The 21,132-nt window shown below is 32.9% G+C and overlaps 2 non-coding genes and 1 pseudogene across 3 annotated transcripts in view; 1 reads left to right on the forward strand and 2 right to left on the reverse strand.

Moving 5' to 3' along the window:
* Positions 1-21,132, reverse strand: part of LOC149541771 (light-independent protochlorophyllide reductase iron-sulfur ATP-binding protein pseudogene) — a 142,545-nt pseudogene that overhangs the window by 9,117 nt on the left and 112,296 nt on the right. The gene's annotated exons all lie outside the window — the stretch shown is intronic.
* TRNAS-GCU (transfer RNA serine (anticodon GCU)) lies at positions 1,415-1,503 on the reverse strand. The gene has a single exon. It is a non-coding gene; the product is annotated as a tRNA-Ser (tRNA).
* TRNAR-UCU (transfer RNA arginine (anticodon UCU)) lies at positions 3,376-3,447 on the forward strand. Its single transcript has one exon. It is a non-coding gene; the product is annotated as a tRNA-Arg (tRNA).

The raw sequence follows: 21,132 nt of genomic DNA on the forward strand, positions 1-21,132 counted from the left end.
TTCTATAAGTCTTTTTTTTTTTTTTCAATTCAATAATACTGTTCCACCTGGGACGGAAGGATTCGAACCTTCAAAATAACAGGACCAAAACCTGCTGCCTTACCGCTTGGCCACGCCCCATTATTGTTTTATAATAATCCATTAAGATAAATTGACGCAATGTTTTGAATCTGAATTGCATTATTATAATTCGATTCGTTATGCAATTATGCATAACCAGAGGGGCATAGATTCTGGAGTTAATCAGATATCTAACTATAGGGGAACCTAAAAAGAAACAAGAATATACATTCATTGGTCATTCCCTATCAGAATAGGTAAAATATTGTATAAATAAATGATCCCTTCCAACTCGAAAACTAAAAGTCTAATCTTGTCGAACAATTCGATTGATTGGCCAAATACTTTTAGATCTTTACATTATTCATCGGAGAATCAAAATGTCAGTTATCCTCAACTTCCATATTTGTCTAGACGATGCCGCTTTTCATTTGAATAATCCCTTTTTTGCCAAATTGCCTGAAGCTTATGCAATTTTTGATCCAATTGTTAATGTAATGCCCATTATCCCTCTGTTCTTTTTTTTATTAGCCTTTGCTTGGCAAGCTGCCGTAAGTTTTCGATAACGATAATCTAAGTTTTTATTCATTTTTGTTTGTATCACTTGATATGGAAAAAACATCTTTTTTTTCTATCATTTTATGATTAGTTAGTTGTTAGAATTTAACTATTTCTAATTAGATCATTTTCATTAACTAAATTGATGTAACACTCTTTTTCCTCGTTCTGATGTTTATTTTGTGATACATCTATTCTCGACAGATCAAAATAACTTGAGTCAATATCAATGGCATCACAGTTGCAGTTTGGGTGATTAGCTAGTGATTAGAATATGTTATTAGAAGATAACATATCTTTCAATATTCTATTTAAAAAACGAGTAAAGATGATAATTTATCTATTCCAAATTTTCTTCTATTTTAGACATAGACTGTACTTGTTTCTATTGTTTTGTTGATTGTGATAATCTTAAACAAGTTTAGGGTAGTTTAATTAGTATTCGAATTCCTATTTATCCTGTTCAATTCCGAGCAAAGAAGAAAAGAGAAACAGAATAGATTCAATTTTGAATCTGCTTTTTTTCTTTGCTCAGCCAATGCCAATAGCCAATCTATGATACAAAAATTGATGATCTATTCCATTTTCTAATAAGAATAATTTTGGAGATTACATAATGCTTACTCTTAAGCTGTTCATTTACACAGTAGTGATATTTTTTGTTTCTCTCTTTATCTTTGGATTCCTATCAAACGATCTAGGATGAAATCCTGGGCATAAAGAATAGAAAAAAAGATTAGAAAGTAGATTTTGTCAAAATCCCTCAATAGGTTTTGAGGAGTAATCTCAGACTGAACGGAGAGAGAGGGATTCGAACCCTCGGTACAAAATAGTTTGTACAACGGATTAGCAATCCACCGCTTTAGTCCGCTCAGCCATCTCTCCTAGATGGCAGATCTAAAATGAATATAGCATTTCACTAAATAAAGACCAACATTTGTGAGAATCCAATTTTATTTTTTTATTCCATTTCAAACAATTTTTTGCTTTTTCTAGCCTGGCCAGTATCTGGCCAGGCCATTGTCTTTCCTAGATAAGGAATTAATTGACTAAATTATGAAGAATACAGTGCTCTACCTAATCTGAAAGCTAAAATCATTATTATAAAAGTAACAGCAATAAAAAGGGCTATCAAAATTTGACCTTGTGATATCATTTCTTATATTTCCTTTTATGTATTATATTTTTATCTCTTATTATAAGATTAATAGATAAGCACTTGCTATATATAATGTATTATATTTTTATCTCTTATTATAAGATTAATAGATAAGCACTTGCTATATAATATATATATTGTTTTTTATTCCAACTATTTCAGATTATAATCTGGATGAGATGTTCTAGATTGGATTGAAAATGTATAGATCATATTGAAGGGTAAAAAAGAGATTTCAAAGACTAAGAGTGGATCATTCTTATTTTCTATATCTGTCATAAAGAAAAACTAATTCCAAATTACTTGAATTATTCTAAAGAATGTGTTAATAATCATAACAACTAATCTATAAATAGACTAGTTACTAAAGAAAATCATACTATTAGTCATGGAGTATTCCCTACAATATTGATTGAGGGTTTTTCTTTTTTCTTGTAAGAGTAAAAACAAAACAATAAGGTAAGGGACGGAAGAAGTGAAAAGAAACTATCTCTTATTAAGTTTTCAAGAATAGGAAAATATGATGATCGGAACTTGCATTAGATTCTTATTAGAATCTAAAAATTACTTTTTCCTATTGGACAAAAAATTGATCTGTATGATACAATGAAATTGTAGCGGGTATAGTTTAGTGGTAAAAGTGTGATTCGTTCTATCATTATATTCAACAGAGTTGAAGGATCTTTCAACTCTCATTTATATTTTTTTATATAAAAAACTCTATTTACTATATAGGTTCTAAACCTCTCCTATGAATACCCTGGGTCAGGAAAGGAATTGTGCGCATTCTCGTAATTTGAATTTGGAATGAATGATAAAATGACGATATTTTCCATTCAAGATGGCGAAACAGAATGTAGAATTTTTGAAAAGATTAGACCGATCTATCTAATAGGATCAATCAAAGATCCATGGATATCAAAATATTATTTTTCATCGTAACTAAACTAAATGTTCAACTACTAGAATAAAAAAGTTGGAGTCAAATAGCTAGGTAACAGTGACTTTGGTTTACTTTAGTCACCGTGATTTTGTTTGAGCTCGGTGAAATTTGATTTCCTCTAGGATTGCAATTAGTAGAAATAGAAAACGAAGTAATTAGAAAGATTTTTGAGCCCAATATTAAGAATTTTTCAATCTTATCTTTCTATAGGGATCACCTATCAAGTGAATAGGTATTTTCTATTTAAGGTTCTTCACCTGAAGTTAAGAGGAAAGAACTACAAATACAACTAACATAGATGTTATGGAGCAGAGCATAAATAATTTATGTATTATGTGAAAAAGCATTTTTTTTTTTTATCAGACCTCCCTTTCTATCTCTCTCTCATGGAGGAGCCGAATGAAATGAAATTTTCATGTTCGGTTCTGAATTAGAGGCGTTAATCAACGTCGACTATAACCCCTAGCCTTCCAAGCTAATGATGCGGGTTCGATTCCCGCTACCCGCTCATTCATATTTCTTATTCTTATTTCATTTTTCATGCCCATGTTACCTACCTATTCTTTCTCTTTCGTTCCCGAATCTCATTGTGAATAGAGAAAAAATCATACTTTTTTATTCCCAATCGATAAAGTAAAGGAATAATGAAAATAAAGCGTCCATCGTCTAATGGATAGGACAGAGGTCTTCTAAACCTTAGGTATAGGTTCAAATCCTATTGGACGTAATAATTCGTCGTTATGCTTTGTTAAATGTTGCAAAATGATTATTTAGCTCTTTTATACTATTTTGAGCATAATAAAAAGTTGGAGATTTTCTTGAATACCTTCTTTTAAGAGATCTTCTGCTTGTTGCGTGAATGTCCCAGTAGAACGTATAATTTCTCCAAATTGGGGTTTCTTTTTTACTAAATACTCGCGCAGCTTAAGAATAAATTTTTTAACTTGTACGATCTCTAATACATCTAGATATCCATTCGTTCTGGTATAAATCATAGCTATTTGTTCTTCCACTGTCAAAGGATCTGATTGAGATTGCTTGAGCAACTCGTGTAATCGTTGGCCTCTTGCCAATTGATCTTGCGTAGCTTTATCAAGATCAGAAGCGAATTGTGCAAAAGATTCTAACTCTGCAAGTTGAGCTAATTCTAATTTTAATTTCCCAACTACTTGTTTCATAGCTTTCATCTGAGCTGCGGATCCTACTCTAGATACAGAAAGACCCACATTAATGGCAGGTTGAATTCCTACATTGAAGAGATCAGCTGACAAGAAGATTTGTCCGTCGGTAATGGAAATGACGTTAGTGGGGATATAAGCTGAGACATCTCTAGCTTGAGTCTCAACTATTGGTAAAGCAGTCAAGCTACCTCCACCTAACTGCGAATTTAATTTAGCTGCTCTTTCTAATAAGCGAGAATGTAAATAGAAAACATCTCCTGGATAAGCTTCCCGGCCAGGTGGTCTTCTTAATAGAAGAGACATTTGTCGATAAGCTTGTGCTTGTTTGGAAAGATCATCATAAATGATTAATGTATGTTGTTCTTTATACATAAAGTATTTGGCTAAAGCTGCTCCTGTATAAGGAGCAACATATTGTAATGTAGCAAGAGAATCTGCAGTTTTCGCTACCACAATGGTATACTCCATTGCGCCACGTTCTTGGAACGTATTAACTACCTGAGCTACTGAAGAAGCTTTTTGACCAATAGCGACACAAACACATATTACATTCTAATTTTTTTGATTTATAATCGTATCTGTAGCTACTGCCATCTTACCGGTCTGTCTGTCCCCAATAATCAATTCTCGCTGACCGCGCCCTATAGGGATCATAGAATCAATAGCAATAAGACCCATTTGAAGAGGTTCATATACAGAATGTCGTGAAATAATACCTGGAGTGGGAGATTCGATCAATCGAGATTGGGAAGATGAGATCTTCCCCTTACCATCAATAGGTCGAGCTAGCGCATTTACAACTCGACCTAAATAAGCATCACTTACTGGTATCTGAGCAATTTTTCCCGTTGCTCTCACGGAACTACCCTCTTGTATCATCAAACCATCACCCATTAATACAGCTCCAACATTATCTGATTCTAGATTTAGGGCAATACCTACTGTACCATCTACAAATTCTACTAATTCCCTTGACATTACTTTATCAAGACCATGAATACGAGCAATGCCATCTCCTACTTGAAGTACAGTGCCAATATTAACAACCTTGACTTCGTTATTATATTGTTCAATCTGTTTACGTATCATACTACTGATTTCATCGGGTCGAATAGTTACCATTAACACTAGTTAATTCTCTTTTGAAAAATAAGACCTAGTATATATATATATATAACGTTAATCAGTTATGTTTTTCATGCCTAGCAGCAAGTCGATATTATGCTCGATCGTACGTAAATGTAACTCACTATTCAGACGATTATTCAGAGTTCCTAGAGCTCTTTGGACAGCTTGGCGAGAAATTTGTTGTCGAACCTGTTCAATTACTCTTTGTTGTTCCAATTGAATGGTTTCATTCTTTAAATTTTCTAATTGTTTCAAATTAATAAAAGCAACATTGATAAGATCCTCTTTTTCTTGTTCTATTTGAGAGTATCCATTTTCCCGAATTTCACGCGGTCGCATTTCTACTTCCCGTAAGCGAGCCCGGGCTTGCTCAAGCTGATTAGCAGCTCCTTTACATAATTCTTTAGAAATCTGAATAGTACTCACTATTTTCTGTTTACGGTTATCTAATAAATTACTTAATGAAAGTAGATTATCTATTCATAAGTTGAACGAATAATCTCTTCCCAAACCGAACACGAATCTTTCGATTCATTCGGCTTTCCCGCTCGGCTTTTTTTACCAAGCCTACCCTTTTCGTTCATATTATGTAAATTTAAAAAAAAATCAATCTATCAAAGACCGAAATCTACAAAGGGCTCTTTTGCCAAAAGGGGTTTTTTGTTATCAACTGAGTTGTTGTTTTTTCTTTTCGTATTTTTTTTCTTGAATAAATTCGCTTTTGTGTAGGTCGTCGGTTTCGCATTTAAACCCCAAAAATTGTATTGGATGGGAGATTAGGACTATTTTTCAGTAGATAGATTGAATAATTCCATTGATATGAATGTTATATATCGAATTAACCTCCAACTATGCCTTTGAACCCATCTCATATTAGCACAGCGGTTGAAAGAGTACCAGTTTTGCTTGGACTTCAAGCAGTTTAGCTTTAACCATTCTAAAGATTTTCTCATATTGGTTGGGATTGGTCAAAAATTTCCCAATCAATTATGAAATGCTATAGTTCTTCCATATTGATTTTTTGCCCTTTTAGAAGTAATTCGTTGAGATCATGCACTTTTCTATCTACAAAATGTAGTTGGTTGGATCCAGCTAGATTATTCAAATATACAACTCGCACACACTCCCTTTCCGAAATAGGTCAGTACACCAAGCACCACACTGAGATTTAGTATATTTGTTTCTAAAATATTGGTATTTAACCTGAAACCCTCAGCGGAGGATAAAAAAATTAGGGAAATGAAAGAATCAGTTACATTTTTCATACGCTCTCCCCTCATAGATAAGGATACTTTTACAAAGTCTTTTCTCTGACTCGATTCATTCTAGATAAACAGATTTCGAGTACTTAGTAAGTCTCAGGTCCTGCATAACGATAAATAAGGATATAATAAAAAAAACTTTGCTCAATCTATCTACTTCTCCGAGTGTCGCAAGTCTTTCTCACCAAAACAAGTGACGTATAAGTCCATTATTTTGGATCAGCCCCTCCCCTATTGGCTGAACAAGAAAATTGATAAAGGGGGGTCCTTAAAATCCCGAAGGATACGGATTTTAGTCTCCGAGATTAAACAAATGGATTAGCAAATAAAAGTGCTAGAGCTACAACTAATCCATAAATAGTTAAAGCTTCCATAAAAGCTAAACTTAGCAGTAAGGTACCTCGTATTTTACCCTCCGCCTCCGGTTGTCTCGCAATACCTTCAACAGCTTGTCCCGCAGCAGTGCCTTGACCAATGCCAGGTCCAATAGAAGCAAGGCCTACGGATAATCCAGCAGCAATAACGGAAGCAGCAGAAATCAAAGGATTCATGGTAATCTCCTCTTAGATTAAATAATGGTGGATAATATGATAGTTTTCTCTATTGATTTGATTGTTCACGTTCAACTAGAGAACAATTTCTTTTCTTTGAAAACAACTCAATTTTGATTCGACGAAATGGTATTAAAAAATTATTTGATAATACAAAATAGGTAAATCCTCTACCCTTATATTATATCCTTTTTTAGATTAAATATTCTATCTCTAAAGAATTAGAGATAGAATATATAGACAAACTATGTACATAAAACGTATCCCTTCGAGTCATTGCTCGAAACCGGGATACACACATAGTTTACTAAACTAATTCCCATTAGTAAACCTATTAATATTATTAATGTAGATATGAATCTACAAATATGATCTATTCTATCTATCGATTTTATCGACGGGTGAGGTGATCCTTAATCTTTCTACTAAGATCTTAGAGATTCAGTATTTTCATTTATGACTATAATGAAGGGGGAATCAAAATGGAAAGAACATTTAATGTTTTATAAATATAAATGAGAAAATTATTATGAATCTGAATTAAAAGACTAAGTCCAATTAATTCAATTAATGATGACCCTCCATGGATTCTCCTATATAAGCTGCGGCTAGAGTTGCAAAGATTAGAGCTTGAATGCCACTTGTAAATAATCCTAGGAACATTACAGGTATAGGTACCACTAAAGGTACTAAGGAAACAAGAACAGCAACTACCAATTCGTCAGCTAATATATTTCCAAAAAGCCGAAAACTAAGTGATAGAGGTTTCGTAAAATCTTCTAATATGTTAATCGGTAAAAGTATTGGGGTTGGTTGAATATATTTACCAAAATAGCCTAAACCCCTCTTTGTAAGACCTGCATAAAAATAAGCTACTGATGTGAGCAAAGCTAGAGCTACTGTAGTATTAATATAATTTGTAGGCGCGGCTAATTCCCCATGAGGTAATTGAAAAATTCCCCAGGGGAAAAGAGCACCTGCCCAATTAGAAACAAAGATAAATAAAAACATGGTTCCTATAAAAGAAACCCAAGGACCATATTCTTCTTTGCCAATCTGAGTTCTAGCCAAGTCCCGAACAAATTCAAGAACATATTCCACAAAATTTTGAGCTCCGTTTGGAACAATTTGTGGGTCTTGAATAGCTAGAGTAGCTGAACTTAATAATACAGCAATTACAATCCAGGAAGTTATAAGTACCTGTGCATGAACTTGGAACCCCCCTATTTGCCAATAAAAATGCTGACCTACTTCCACACCGGATATCTCATAGAAAAAATTTAGCGTGTTAATAGGAAATTGTACAATATTCATATTACCCTTTCTATATAAAGATGAATTTCAAAAAAAAAATGATTTTGGTTCAATGACCGATTCCTCAATTATTTCACTATCATCAGTTAGGTTACGAAATAAAATAATGAAATGATTATTTCATTGATTAAGAAGATTTCTGTATTTCTAGACAAATATATCTGTATTTCTAGACAAATATATCTTAATCTATTCTATAAGATTTGGGAATAGTAGCCAACTTAGTTTTAGCTTCTCTTTTTTTTGTTTATTCACTTTTTATAGAATTACAATGCTTTACCCGTGCGAATTGCTAAAATTAATTTATTTAGGATCAGTCGGATTGGTCCTCTACCATCATCATTGGCTGGGATTGGGATATCCATGAGATCCGGGTCACAATCTGTATCAACTAAGCAAATTGTGGGAATACCCAAAGTTCTACATTCCCGAATAGCAGTATATTCTCCTTTTTTATTGAGAATTATTACAATATCGGGTAATTTTTTCATGTATCTAATACCTCCCAGATCTTCCTATAATTTGTTCAATTCTCTCCTGAGTATTGCTGCTTCTTTCTTCGTAAATTGATCAAATCCTCCCATATTTTTTTTTTTCATTAAATTTTTGAATTTTTCAAGTCTTGCTTCTGTAGTAAACCAATAAGTTAACATACCCGCGAGCCATTTTTTATTTACATAATGACATCGAGCTACTAAAGCAGCTAATTTAGCTGCATCAGCTGTTTGATGTTTTGTACCAACTATCATAAATTGTTTTCCTCTTGTTGCTCCATCAAACACAAAATCACAGGCTTCTGATAAAAAACGAGCGGTATAAGTCAAATTTATAATATGACTATTTTGACGTTCTTTAAAAATGTAAGGTGCCATCTTAGGATTACATTTTTTTGTCTCATGACCAAAATGAACTCCTACTCTTACCATTTCTTTCAAATTGATGTTCCAATTTTTTTTCATCATTTTCTTTTTTTGCTTTTTAATATGAACTGGAATACCTACATTCCAATGGAATGGGTTAAATTGCTTGCCGTAGCCTACTTGGTACAAATATTCATTTGGTTTTTATTTTTATTTTTATACAATAAACCAAATTGTTAGATTTCTTTCTTTATAAATTTCTTTTTTACTACTCCTACTCGTTTTGATTTTTTCTTTATTTTGACTAATTTTTTTAGAACTTTTTTTTTTTGCAATAAAACTTTAAAGAAAAAATCTTTCACTTTTATTGGAAATATATTTTTCTTACTCATTCTCGGATCTATTTTACTCCGTTTTTTCAAACGGTTGAATCTAGTACCAACAGGTATCATTCTCCCGAGAATAACATTTTCCTTCAAGCCCTTCAACCAATCAATGCGACCTTGAAGAGCAGATTTCGCTAAGACTCGAGTAGTTTCCTGAAAACTCGCTTCTGATAGAAAACTTTGAGTATTCAGAGATGCGTTTGTCATTCCCAATAAAATGGTTCGATAGTTTATTCTTTTTTCGAGAGCACGATCGATTCTTTGTGCTTGTGATAATCTAATGAGTTCTCCGGGTAAAAAAAGACTATTTAGTCCATTTTCCAAATTTTTATTTTTGGACTTTTCGACATCTACAACTAAAACTTTCGATGTAATTTGGTGCACAATAATTTCTATATGCTTATCAGAAATTTGTACCCCCTGGGATCGATAAATCTTTTGAATTTCATTGACCAACTGATTCTGACTATCCTCCATAGTTATTCTAACACTGGTGAATGACCCCCAAAAGTTTCCAAAAAATCTTGCCAGGTGTCTGTTCAATTCTTTAAATTTTTTTTTTCGATTTTTCGATATTAAAGTATTCGAGCGGGCTTCTGATAATTGTTCAACTTTAGGAAGACCTTGAATTATATCATCGGATTTTAATCTGTCGTATGACATGGTGATTAATGTATCTCCTTCGTAAAGAATTTTCCCATAATAACTATTATGAGTTGCTCCTCGAGTACCCAAATAGGGTTTAGTTAATCTAATGATAAAAGATCCCTCACGAACAACTACAATTTGACCAGATTCTTGGAGTTGTTTATCTTCGAATATCCATATACTTTTGCAAAAAAATTGTCCAAGGCTGACTACTGGAAATGTTTTTTCAAAAAAATTGGATAGGGAAAAGTACAAATGAAAATTGAAAAGAATATTTCTGCATGAATCAAATTTATAAATTTCCCTCTTTTCGTCCATAAAATAGCATTTAGCTACTTGAAAAGTATTCGAGTCATTGTTAGAAATTGAACGTTCATTTAGTAATACTTTTTTATAAGTCATCAAACGACAGTATGGAAAATGATTAGAAATACTATGTAAATAACCCAGGAAACCTGACAATGCCATTTTTTTATTTGCATCCGACTTTTTTACTATATTTAAGCTTTTTAAAGAATCATTAAACAAAATGATTTGCAAAAAATCAGAAGTAGACAGAATAATAAAAGATTGATCTTTTTTATTCTCATTAGGTACTGAACGAATAGTTCCCTTACTAAGTAATTTACTTTGATCATTCAAAAAAAAAGAATTAGTGTGACCTAATTTGTTATGAAACAAAAATGGAGAACTTGCCATATTAAAAGAAGGGTATTTCAGCAAGCTAATTTGAATCATATTGATAATGATCTTATTTGTTCTTACTGAAATGAGAGAAATATAAGCCTTTTTTATTTTTAATCTGGGCCTTCCGTCTAATTGATTTTCAAGAAAATTCCTTTCTTTTTCAATTGAATAACCCCCGTTCCCATATTTTATCATTTTTGAACGAGGGTCATTCAAAAAAGCAAAAATATTGTTATTTTCATTTTTATAGAAAATAGATTCTATAGGCATTCTAAGAATTAAATGAGGACAAGGGATTCTTCGCTTCCTCGATTGTTTATCACACCATAATGGTACGATGAGTTCATTTTTTACCCTCATATTGTTGGTATTTTCAAAAAGAATGGTGCAATCGATAGAGTCTTGATGTTCGTTAGCTATGGTTCGATTAGTTTCGAGATAATTGAATATTTTTTCCCTCTTTCAAAATAGTTTGAGTCAACTGATTCGTGTTTCACCTGATCCACTGAATAATTCGAAAGTGATTTATGTTTGTAAAGGAGAAGCTCTGTAATATCCACTTGATCTTGATCTTTATGAAAAGTGGATTCATATATCCCTCCCGATAATACCCATAAATGAGTTGTCTTTTCAATTAAATTAGACAGCATAGGGATATTCCAGTGCATTTCTCCTGTCAGGCCAGAATATATAGATTTCTTTACTTTCTCTTTAAAAGGGGGTTTTTTTGCACGAATCTCAGCAATTATTTGTTCCGATTCCACGAGTTGATTATTCTGAATGAATAGCAAGATTTCTGGCAGAATCGTTAAGTTTTGTACTTCATATTGATTATCGATAGTCACGTCTAAACTATTATGGCATATATAAGCAGGGTGCCCATGACGGGTGCGGGTAGGAAAAATGAAATTTTCGTTGAATTCCATTTTTTCGGTGAACGGGGCTCGTATATGTTCTGCAATATCACCCATAAATACCCCACCAGTATGAAAAGTCCTTAATGTTAGTTGAGTTCCCGGCTCTCCAATTGATTGGCCTGCAATAATGCCAACTGCTTCTCCTAATTTGATTAAGTTACTATGAGTAGTATTCCGACCATAACATAATTGACAAATCCAAGATATACTTTTGCAAGTAAAAGGGGTTCGTATATATATTGGTTGTATTTGGAAATAATAGAATTGATTGGCAAGTTTAATTCCATTATCTTCATTGCGCGTGGCAATACATCTTCTCTTTATATATACATCATCTGCTAATACGCGCCCAATGAGTGTTTGTAGAACAAATTGATTTTTGATTGTTTCTTGATCTTGAATAAGATTTACAAAAAGACCTTGTATAGTACTGCAATCTACTTTACGTACAACGAGGTGTTGTACTACTTCAACAAGTCTACGTGTGAGATATCCAGCATCTGCTATTCGTATAGAAGTATCTACAACTCCTTTACGAGCATCGTAACAGGAAATAATATATTCTGTTAAGGAAAGTCCTTCACGTAAATTTCCTTGAATGGGTAGATCGACAATTTTTCCTTGAGGATCTTGCATTAATCCTCTCATACCTACTAATTGGTGAACTTAAGATATACTTCCTCTAGCTCCTGAAAAGGACATCATATGTACTGGATTAAGAGGATCAGTCATCTTAAAATTCGGATTCATTTCTCGTTTCAAATATTCACTGGTAGCATGCCATATGTCAATCAATTGACGTAATTTTTCCACTGCATGTACATTTCCATAATCATGATATCTTTCCGAAGCAAACCCTTGTTGCTGCACATCTTGGATAAGCCATAGTTTAGCTGGTGTTGTTAAAAGATCATCAATTCCTAATGAAATAGCTGCATTGGTAGCTTGCTGGAAACCTAAAATCTTCAGTTGATCTAATACATTTGATGTATATGTCATTCCAAATTGATTTACGAATCTTTTAATAAGGTGCTTCATAACAAATTTATCCATCCCTTTATTAAAAAAGGGCACTTCAAAAGGAAAGGGTACTTTTAATTTAGGTTGTATCATAAAAAGAAGGTATTTTCAATTTAGGTTGTATCAATAAAATATTTCCATTTTGGATAAAATCTCCCCATTTTGGGTTGGGGAGTAGGAATCAGCAATGGGTTTAAGCTCCAAAGCTCCTTTAATCTTTATCTCTACATCAATGAAAGGATCATAAGATTAATAACATTAAATTCTGAATAATGACAGTTCTTGTCAGATATCATAAGTCCACAAGCCTTTTATAGCTTCTTCTATTTCTCGATTAAAACGAATACGACCAACGGTCGTTCGAATGTATTTATTAAGTATTTCCCCCACTCTACATTTTCTTATTCGAAAATGATCATAGATTTTGTAGAAGGTACCGAAAGATTCATATTGAACTTCGATAGGAAGTTCTCGATTTACTGAATTAATAATAGAGGTATCTATATCTCTCCTCCATCGGAGCCATAAAGGACTGTCTAAATCAATTTGTTTTTGTTCATAAGCTTTAAGCGCATCATCATAGCTATAAAACGAAGGTGAGACGATCTTCTTTTTTGAATTATTTGGGTGGTATCTATTTTCATAAATGCCCTGGTTTTTTTGAATAGTTGATCTATAAAGTCCTAGAAGCATATCTTGAGTCGGTACACAAATAGGGTCTCCTATAGTTGGAGAGATAAGATTGAGATGAGAAAACATAAGTAAACGAGCTTCTACTTGAGCTTCCATAGATAAAGGTACGTGAACAGCCATCTGATCTCCATCAAAGTCTGCATTAAACCCTGCGCAAACCAATGGGTGTAAACAAATGGCACGTTCTTTTATTAAAATGGGTAGAAATGCTTGTATTCCTAATCTGTGTAAGGTGGGTGCTCGATTTAACAATATGGGATGTCTTTGGATAGTCTGTTTAAGTACGTTCCATCTAATAGGTTTCCTATCTCGAATTAAAAATTTAGTAGTTCTTAGATTGGGAGCAATTTGTCGTTCAACTAGATCACGAATTAAAAATGCTTGAAAAACTTCTATTGCGATTTCTCGGGGTAATCCACATTGGTACAATGAGAGATGGGGACCTACCACAATAACAGAATGACCTGAATAATCGACCCATTTTCCAAGTAAATTTTCATGAAATCTTCCTTCTTTCCCTTGGAGGAAATCTGAGAACGATTTATAAGGTCTATCCTTACTATCTTTCACTGGTTGCGTGCCTATACTATTATCAAGAAGTGCATCTACAGCTTTTTGGACTAATTTCTTTTTATCAAACAATAAATTTGGTATTAGAAATGCACGAGTCCATTCTATGGATGCTAAAAGATTATTATTTCAACGGATAACTTTTAGATAAAGTTCATTGAGATCCGAAGTAATCACTCCACCTTCATTTAATTTATACATTGGCCTCAGGTCGGGAGGAAGAACTGGTAATAGGCATAAAACCATCCATTGTGGTTCTACATTTGTTTGAATAAAATATTGAGCAAATTTCATCCGTCGAACTAGGCGATCCTTTCTTCTTTGAAGTGAAATAAGTCTTTTCTTGATACTATAATATAGTTTTTTCAAAGGAGAGTCCAAAAGGGGTTGTATCCCCAACCCCAATAATATAGATATTTTCGTATCTATTTCCTTCCATTCTATATATGAATGATCTATAATCATTTGCAGATTTAGACCAGCTAATTGTTCTTTGATAGCTTTTCCTCCAGTGGCAATTTCTCGCTCTTGAAATAGCGCAAAATCCCAAGAGAGATAAGAAGCAATATCTTTTGCTCAAGATTTAGACTCATATTCACAAAGTTTTCCCTGAAATCGCAATAAAGTTGGCTTGTTAACTGTGGGCCTAGTAATAAAAACATTTGGATAGGTTTTACAATCTTTTTTCCCCCCCTCAGAATCGGACATGAAAGTTTCCTCTCATCCGGCTCAAGTAACTATACCCAAACGGAAAGTGATTATGTATCATTATGCAAAAAATGTTTTTTTCTCTCTGATACAGACAATGTTTCCCGACGGTTTTCGTCCCCAAGTGATAAAACTAAATAGTTACTCTTTGCTCAAGTGCCAAGTGAATTCGATTATTGGTTTACAATTCATATTATGACATAAATACGTAATTAATGAGCAATCTTCTCCCTTTTGAACGATACATGATACATTTCTTTGTGAAAGATCTTTAATTTATTGTGAAATTCATATGGGATTTACTTGTCTCTATCTCTTTAATAATTTATCCTGTAGGTTTTTGTTTTACTTCGATGGTTACAATACTATATGAAGCATATGTGCGATGAATAGACTCCTATAACCATATTTTCTCTTTGGTCTAGAATAAAAAGAAAAATGAAACAGATTTTTGATTCCATTTTGTTTCTGTTTCTGATAAAAGAAGTATTTTTACGAAGTCCAATTAGTAATTTAAATTAATATATTACTCAAGATATTAACCCTAGATTCATTCCTCTTTATCAACATGGTTCTAATTCTGAGCTTCATGTCCCTCTTGCCGAGGGACGTGTCAGAGCTAAGGGCATCCCAATTAGATTGAATAGGATGACAGTTCCTATGGATCTGTATAATCGGAGCTTGTGATCAAGTCACACATCGCAGTATACTAGGCCTTCTAATTCTTTACGAGTCTTATTTAATAGATTCGTGATATAACTGGGACGTCGTTTGAAATACCAAATATGAACAACTGGACATGCCAGTTTAATGTATCCCATTCGATATCTTCGAATTCGAGGATCAATAACAAGTTCAACTCCACATTGAGTACAAAAATTGGAGTCGTAGTTTTCCTTCTCATTTTCTATCATTGGAGGTTTTACACAAGCACAAACTCCCCTTTTCCTAGGTCCAAATATCCTTTCACAAAGTAATCCACCTCTTATTGGTTCATAAGTTCTATAATCTAAAATCTGTTCTGCAGTCACTTGTCCGACTCTTTCTCCATTAGGTAATATTCTTTCAGACCAAGCGAGAATCTGCTCGGGAGAAACTAATCCAATTTGGAGTTGTTCGTGTTTATTCTGGTCATTCATAATAAATAAATTTTGATTCATTTTGATCAAACTTCCTTCTTATCTATCTGAAAGTCTATCTCAGATAGAGTAGTATGATTCAATTCTAGAGCTAAAGATCGTAGTTCTCGACTGAGCAATCGAAAAGATTCTGTAAAAGTGGTAGGTTTAGGCATTGGTTCTCCGTTGAAAATGGCACCAAATATTTTTTCACGAGTGTCCATATGATCAGATTTTAAAGTAAGTATCTCGTGTAAAATATAAGCAACACCAAAACCTTCTAGAGCCCAAACTTCCATTTCTCCTACTCGTTGTCCTCCTCTGGAGGATTTTCCTTTTAGAGGTTGTTGTGTAACCAACGCATAAGGCCCATGGGAACGTGCATGAATTTTGTCGTCAACTTGATGGCACAATTTCAATATATAAGCTATTCCTATTGTAACAGGTTGTTCAAAAACCTTTCCTGTTCTTCCATCAATTAATCTATGTTTTCCAGGATTATCAGTTTGCTCACTAGCTTTATAAAGCTCAGAAAACACTAGTTTTCTAGAAGCTTCTCGCTCATACCTTTCGTCAAAAGGTGGAAGTCTATAATGTTTGTTCATTAGTTTTCCTGCTAAACCAAGTAAACATTCAAAGATATGTCCTACATTCATTCGTGAAGGTACCCCTAATGGATTTAATACCATGTCCACTGGTGTTCCATTTTGTAAATAAGGCATATCTTGCCTGGGCAAAATTTTTGAAATAATACCTTTATTACCATGCCTTCCCGCTACTTTATCACCCACTTGTATTTTATGTTTTTGTAAAATATATACATGAACTTTTTCTATAATATCGCCGAGATAATCGTCTTCCTCCTCCTCGAACTCCTAAAAGCATCTCACATCGATAACTCGACCTTTTACACCTTTAGGGACTCTGAAACAATTTTCTTTTCCAGTAGGTGCCTTAATATCAAATAAAGCTTGTAATAATTTTCCTTCTGGAGTATTTATTAGTGAGTCTTCTTCTGCTTCCAGTATTAATTTACCTACTAATATATCACCTGTTTCTATCCAAGATCCTATCATTACAATGCCATTTTCGTCCAGATGACGGAGTAAGTAAGCATTTAAATGAGGTATTTCTCTAGTTATTACTTCAGGGCCCTGGTCCGTAAAATAAACTCCAATTTTGTATCTTACGATCTGAAAAGAAGTAAAAATGTCTTCATATACCAGACGTTCACTAATAAGTATTGCATCTTCAAAATTGTATCCTTCCCATGGCATATAGGCCACTAAAATGTTTTTTCCCAAAGAAAGTTCTCCCCCTGCTATAGCTGCACTGTTTGCTATAATTTGTCCCCTCTTTACATATTCCCCTTGGCGAACTCGAGGTTTTTGATGCATACAAGTATCACTATTAGAACGTTAATATAGAATCAATTCTGTTTCTATATTGTCTCGAGCAACAGATGAAGTTATGATTATATTTTCACCATTAATATACTTTATTTTTCCCCCTTGCTTGGCTATAGCTACACTTCCTGAATCTAGAGCTACTTGACCCTCCAATCCAGTTCCAACAATACACTTGTCAGGTTGAACAAGTGGAAGTGCTTGACGCTGCATATTAGAACCCATTAAAGCATGATTCGCATCATTATGTTCGATAAAAGGAATAAGACAAACTCCAACGGAAAAATATTGGGAAGGGAAAATACTTCTGAAATGAATTTGGTCCCATGCAAAAAATAAAAATTCTTGCTGAAATCGAGCTGCAGTCAATTGTTCCTCTGGAACCCCTCGATTTAATGCCAGAGAATTTCCTATAGCTATCCGATAGTATTCATCTTCTCCCGGTAATAGATAAACCATATGGTCTTTGTTCGATCTCTCAGATAGCCTATAGAATGGACTTTTTAAAGAGTCGTAATGACCAAGCGTTGCATAAATAGATAACGATCCAATAAGCCCAACATTTATTCCTTCGGATTTCGTAATCGGACAAATACATCCATAATGACTAGGATGAATATCCCGTGTACGAAAAGTAGACGTTCGACTTGTCAATCCTCCAGGGCCCAAAGAGCTCACTTTTCGACTATGAACTATTTCTGCCAACGGATTAGTTTGATCCAAAAATTGTGATAAGGGATGTAACCCAAAAAAATTCTGAAAAGTACCCGTTAATGAAATGAAAGTTTCCAATTTAATAAGAGTTATTCTCTTTTTAACATTGATTGATATACCAGGTAATATAGTTTTTTCAACTGCTTCTCTGAAATCATATAGAGCTAATCATAATTGCTCTTGTAATAAATCTGCTACAGAACGAATATATCGATTTTTTAAGTGATCTATATCATCGAGTGTACCTGCTCCAAATTGCACTTTGATAAGGTAATCCACAGCAGCCAATATATCGTACGGTAATAATAAAATTTCGTTCTCGGATACATCAAGACTTAGTTTTTTATTCAGATTTCGTCGACCCATCTTTCCTAATAAACATTTCGTTCAAAAAAATGTTGTTACTTTTTCATCTATAGACTCAAAATCCAATTCTTCTTCTTCTTCTTCTTCTCCTTCTTCTTCATTTTCGTCACTTATGTAAAGTTTTTTATAAAGTTTTAAAATAGCTTTCCGCTTCCCGCCATACCAAGTATAATACTCCTTCGAATATCGGAAAAATGCTTTAACATTCTTATAGTTAAAAATCTCTTCGAAATTTAGACCCATAGCCAATAAAAAAAGTAAAACAGATATTTTTTTTTTGTTTATACGAATCCGTATCTTTTCTTTTTTTTTATTAAGCTCTAATCTTGATCTTCTTCCCCAATCTGAAATTATTGTGCCAATCCAGATAATGTTTCCCGACGGTTTTCGTTTCCAAGTGTAATAAATACTGGGGCTTCTTACTATTTGATTGACCACGACTCTGTAATTTCCATTTATTACAAAAGTTCCTTTAGAATTCATCAAAGGAATATCTCCCAGATATAAAATCTGGTCCTGTATTTCACAAGTTTTCTTAGTTTTCTTAATCAATCTTGCTGGTACATATAATTGACAGTTATATGTACCAGACATATATACAACATCTCTCTCTTTAATGAAAGGTTCTGTTAATTTATATTCAGAACCAAAAAGAATAATTTTTATCTTTTTATTTGAGCTTTCAATTTTTGAAAAGTTATTGATTTCTTCTATTAAGCCTTGATTGATAAAACGAAAAAATCCTTCAAGTTGTATTTTACCAAATTGGGGAATTGTCAATATTCCTTTATTTTCTTCTAATCGCATTGAATGTTTGCTATCCTATATTTCTATAGTCAATTTTATATTTCGATATTGTATTCCCCATTAATCTAGACAAATAAATTCGACAAAAAATTGACATGTTTTGTTCACTATATCAAAAAAACAAAAAAAGAAAAAAGGAAAAAAAGGAAGCTATTTTCTTTTATTATTAAACAAATGATATATGATGTAAATATTTCTATAGTTGTAAATTCTCTAGTTATTGACAGACAAAAGTGGATTTAGTATACTTAATTGGGTACTCTAAATTCCTATTCTATACTAAAGGCAGGAACTTCAATTCCTAACCGATATTAATAGGTTATAGGTTCCATTTTAATAAGATAATTGAAAACCAATCCCTCTTTTTCCTATTGGAAAAGTCTAAATCCCCTATTAGACCTGGGGACTATAAATTGGTTATATGGCATATCCGAGTGATAAACAAGAATACGTGAAATACCTTACATATCATCTTCGATAAATAAAGCAAAATAGAGTTTTACCTTAGGATAAACTAGATATGGGGATGGCGACATAGCCAAGTGGTAAGGCAGGGGACTGCAAATCCTCGATCCCCAGTTCAAATTTGGGTGTCGCCTTGGTAGTCTAAACAAATACAAAAGTCTCTATTTGTATCCATGTCTTTTGGAGACAACTTGTGTAGCTTCAGGTGCTATTGCTAATATAGCAAATAAAATTGAATTTTATTGTTAATGTCTGATCTGATAGGTAGTTTATAGTAATTAGTTACAATAAAAAATTTTGAGAAGCCTCTACTATCGACTCATCCTTTCAGAATAGGAAGGTAGAAGATTCCCACTTTGCACTATTTTGAATAGTTCCATTATCATCAAGAATCAATAATGATATTATTATTATTTTTTTTTTATACTTTTTTTTAAGTTTTTAAAAAGAGAGGGATTCGTATGGATATAGTCGGTATCGCTTGGGCTGCTCTAATGGTAGTTTTTACTTTTTCTCTTTCACTCGTAGTATGGGGTAGAAGTGGAATTTAATAGAATTTGAATAGTCCTTCTGTGTTTAATCGTTCTGTTAAAAACAAATAAACAATGATTATTACGATGATTAAATCATTACTATCATTAATTATTTATTTATCTATCGTTAAATTAAATTATGAACGAGATGATTTATAATATCAAATTGATCATGTTAGAAATAAAATTCTACTTCATATTTAGAAAATATGAAGTAGAGTTTTATATAGCGAACCATACTATTTTTCACTATACATCTGTTAAAGCATATGGAGCATTATTGCTCTGTCTTTTCCATATCAATTTTTTGCCTTTACGATATACAATTTTGTATATTACTATGGAATAGTAAACAATGCGTATTCGTATTATCAATATTTTAAAAAATATTATTCAAATCAAAATAACACCTATGTTTTTATTTACATCAATTTTTCCAGAGATATGTAAGAAATTATGTCTAGTTCCCACGAGACAAATTAGAATTTAGATCTACTTATCCAAAATCTATATATAAGTGGTATAAACGAAAATTTTTTTGTAACTACTTCTTCTCAAAAAAATCTACTGACCACTATAACTTTTTTATAGTGACGATTTAGACTAATTCTAGATTCTAAGTAATCACTCTAGTTCACTTTGAGGCTTCGTTTGCGCGTAAATGACGATTAGAAAAGCAGTGGGCACTGCAATGAATAATAGAATAGCAATAAATGCAAGGTTATTTACTTCCATGATTGATTTTTGCTTCGTTTTAAAATAACTCGAGATTAGATCTCATAGAGTATCTCTTTTTTTTGTAAAAAAAAAATTTCATTAATGTTTGTCTCAATCAAATATTTCTTTTTTATGTTAATGTCTATTATATATTAGAACAGGATCTATCCATATAGAGATAGATGGTTTTGATAATAGTCAAAAACCAAAAAGGGTCTAGTAAAAAATTGATGAGCAAACAAAAATATGAGAGATGAACGCAGAGCGTAAATCTATACACGGTATTCTTCCTAACACAGATCTATCTTACTACGCCTTTTTTATTTCTCAAGGAAAAAAAGATTGCAGATCTAATAATTCG

This window comes from Cupressus sempervirens, chromosome 8, assembly GCF_028749045.1.
Source record: "Cupressus sempervirens isolate cs-2001-9-10 chromosome 8, ASM2874904v1, whole genome shotgun sequence".
NCBI classification, from domain to species: domain Eukaryota; kingdom Viridiplantae; phylum Streptophyta; class Pinopsida; order Cupressales; family Cupressaceae; genus Cupressus; species Cupressus sempervirens.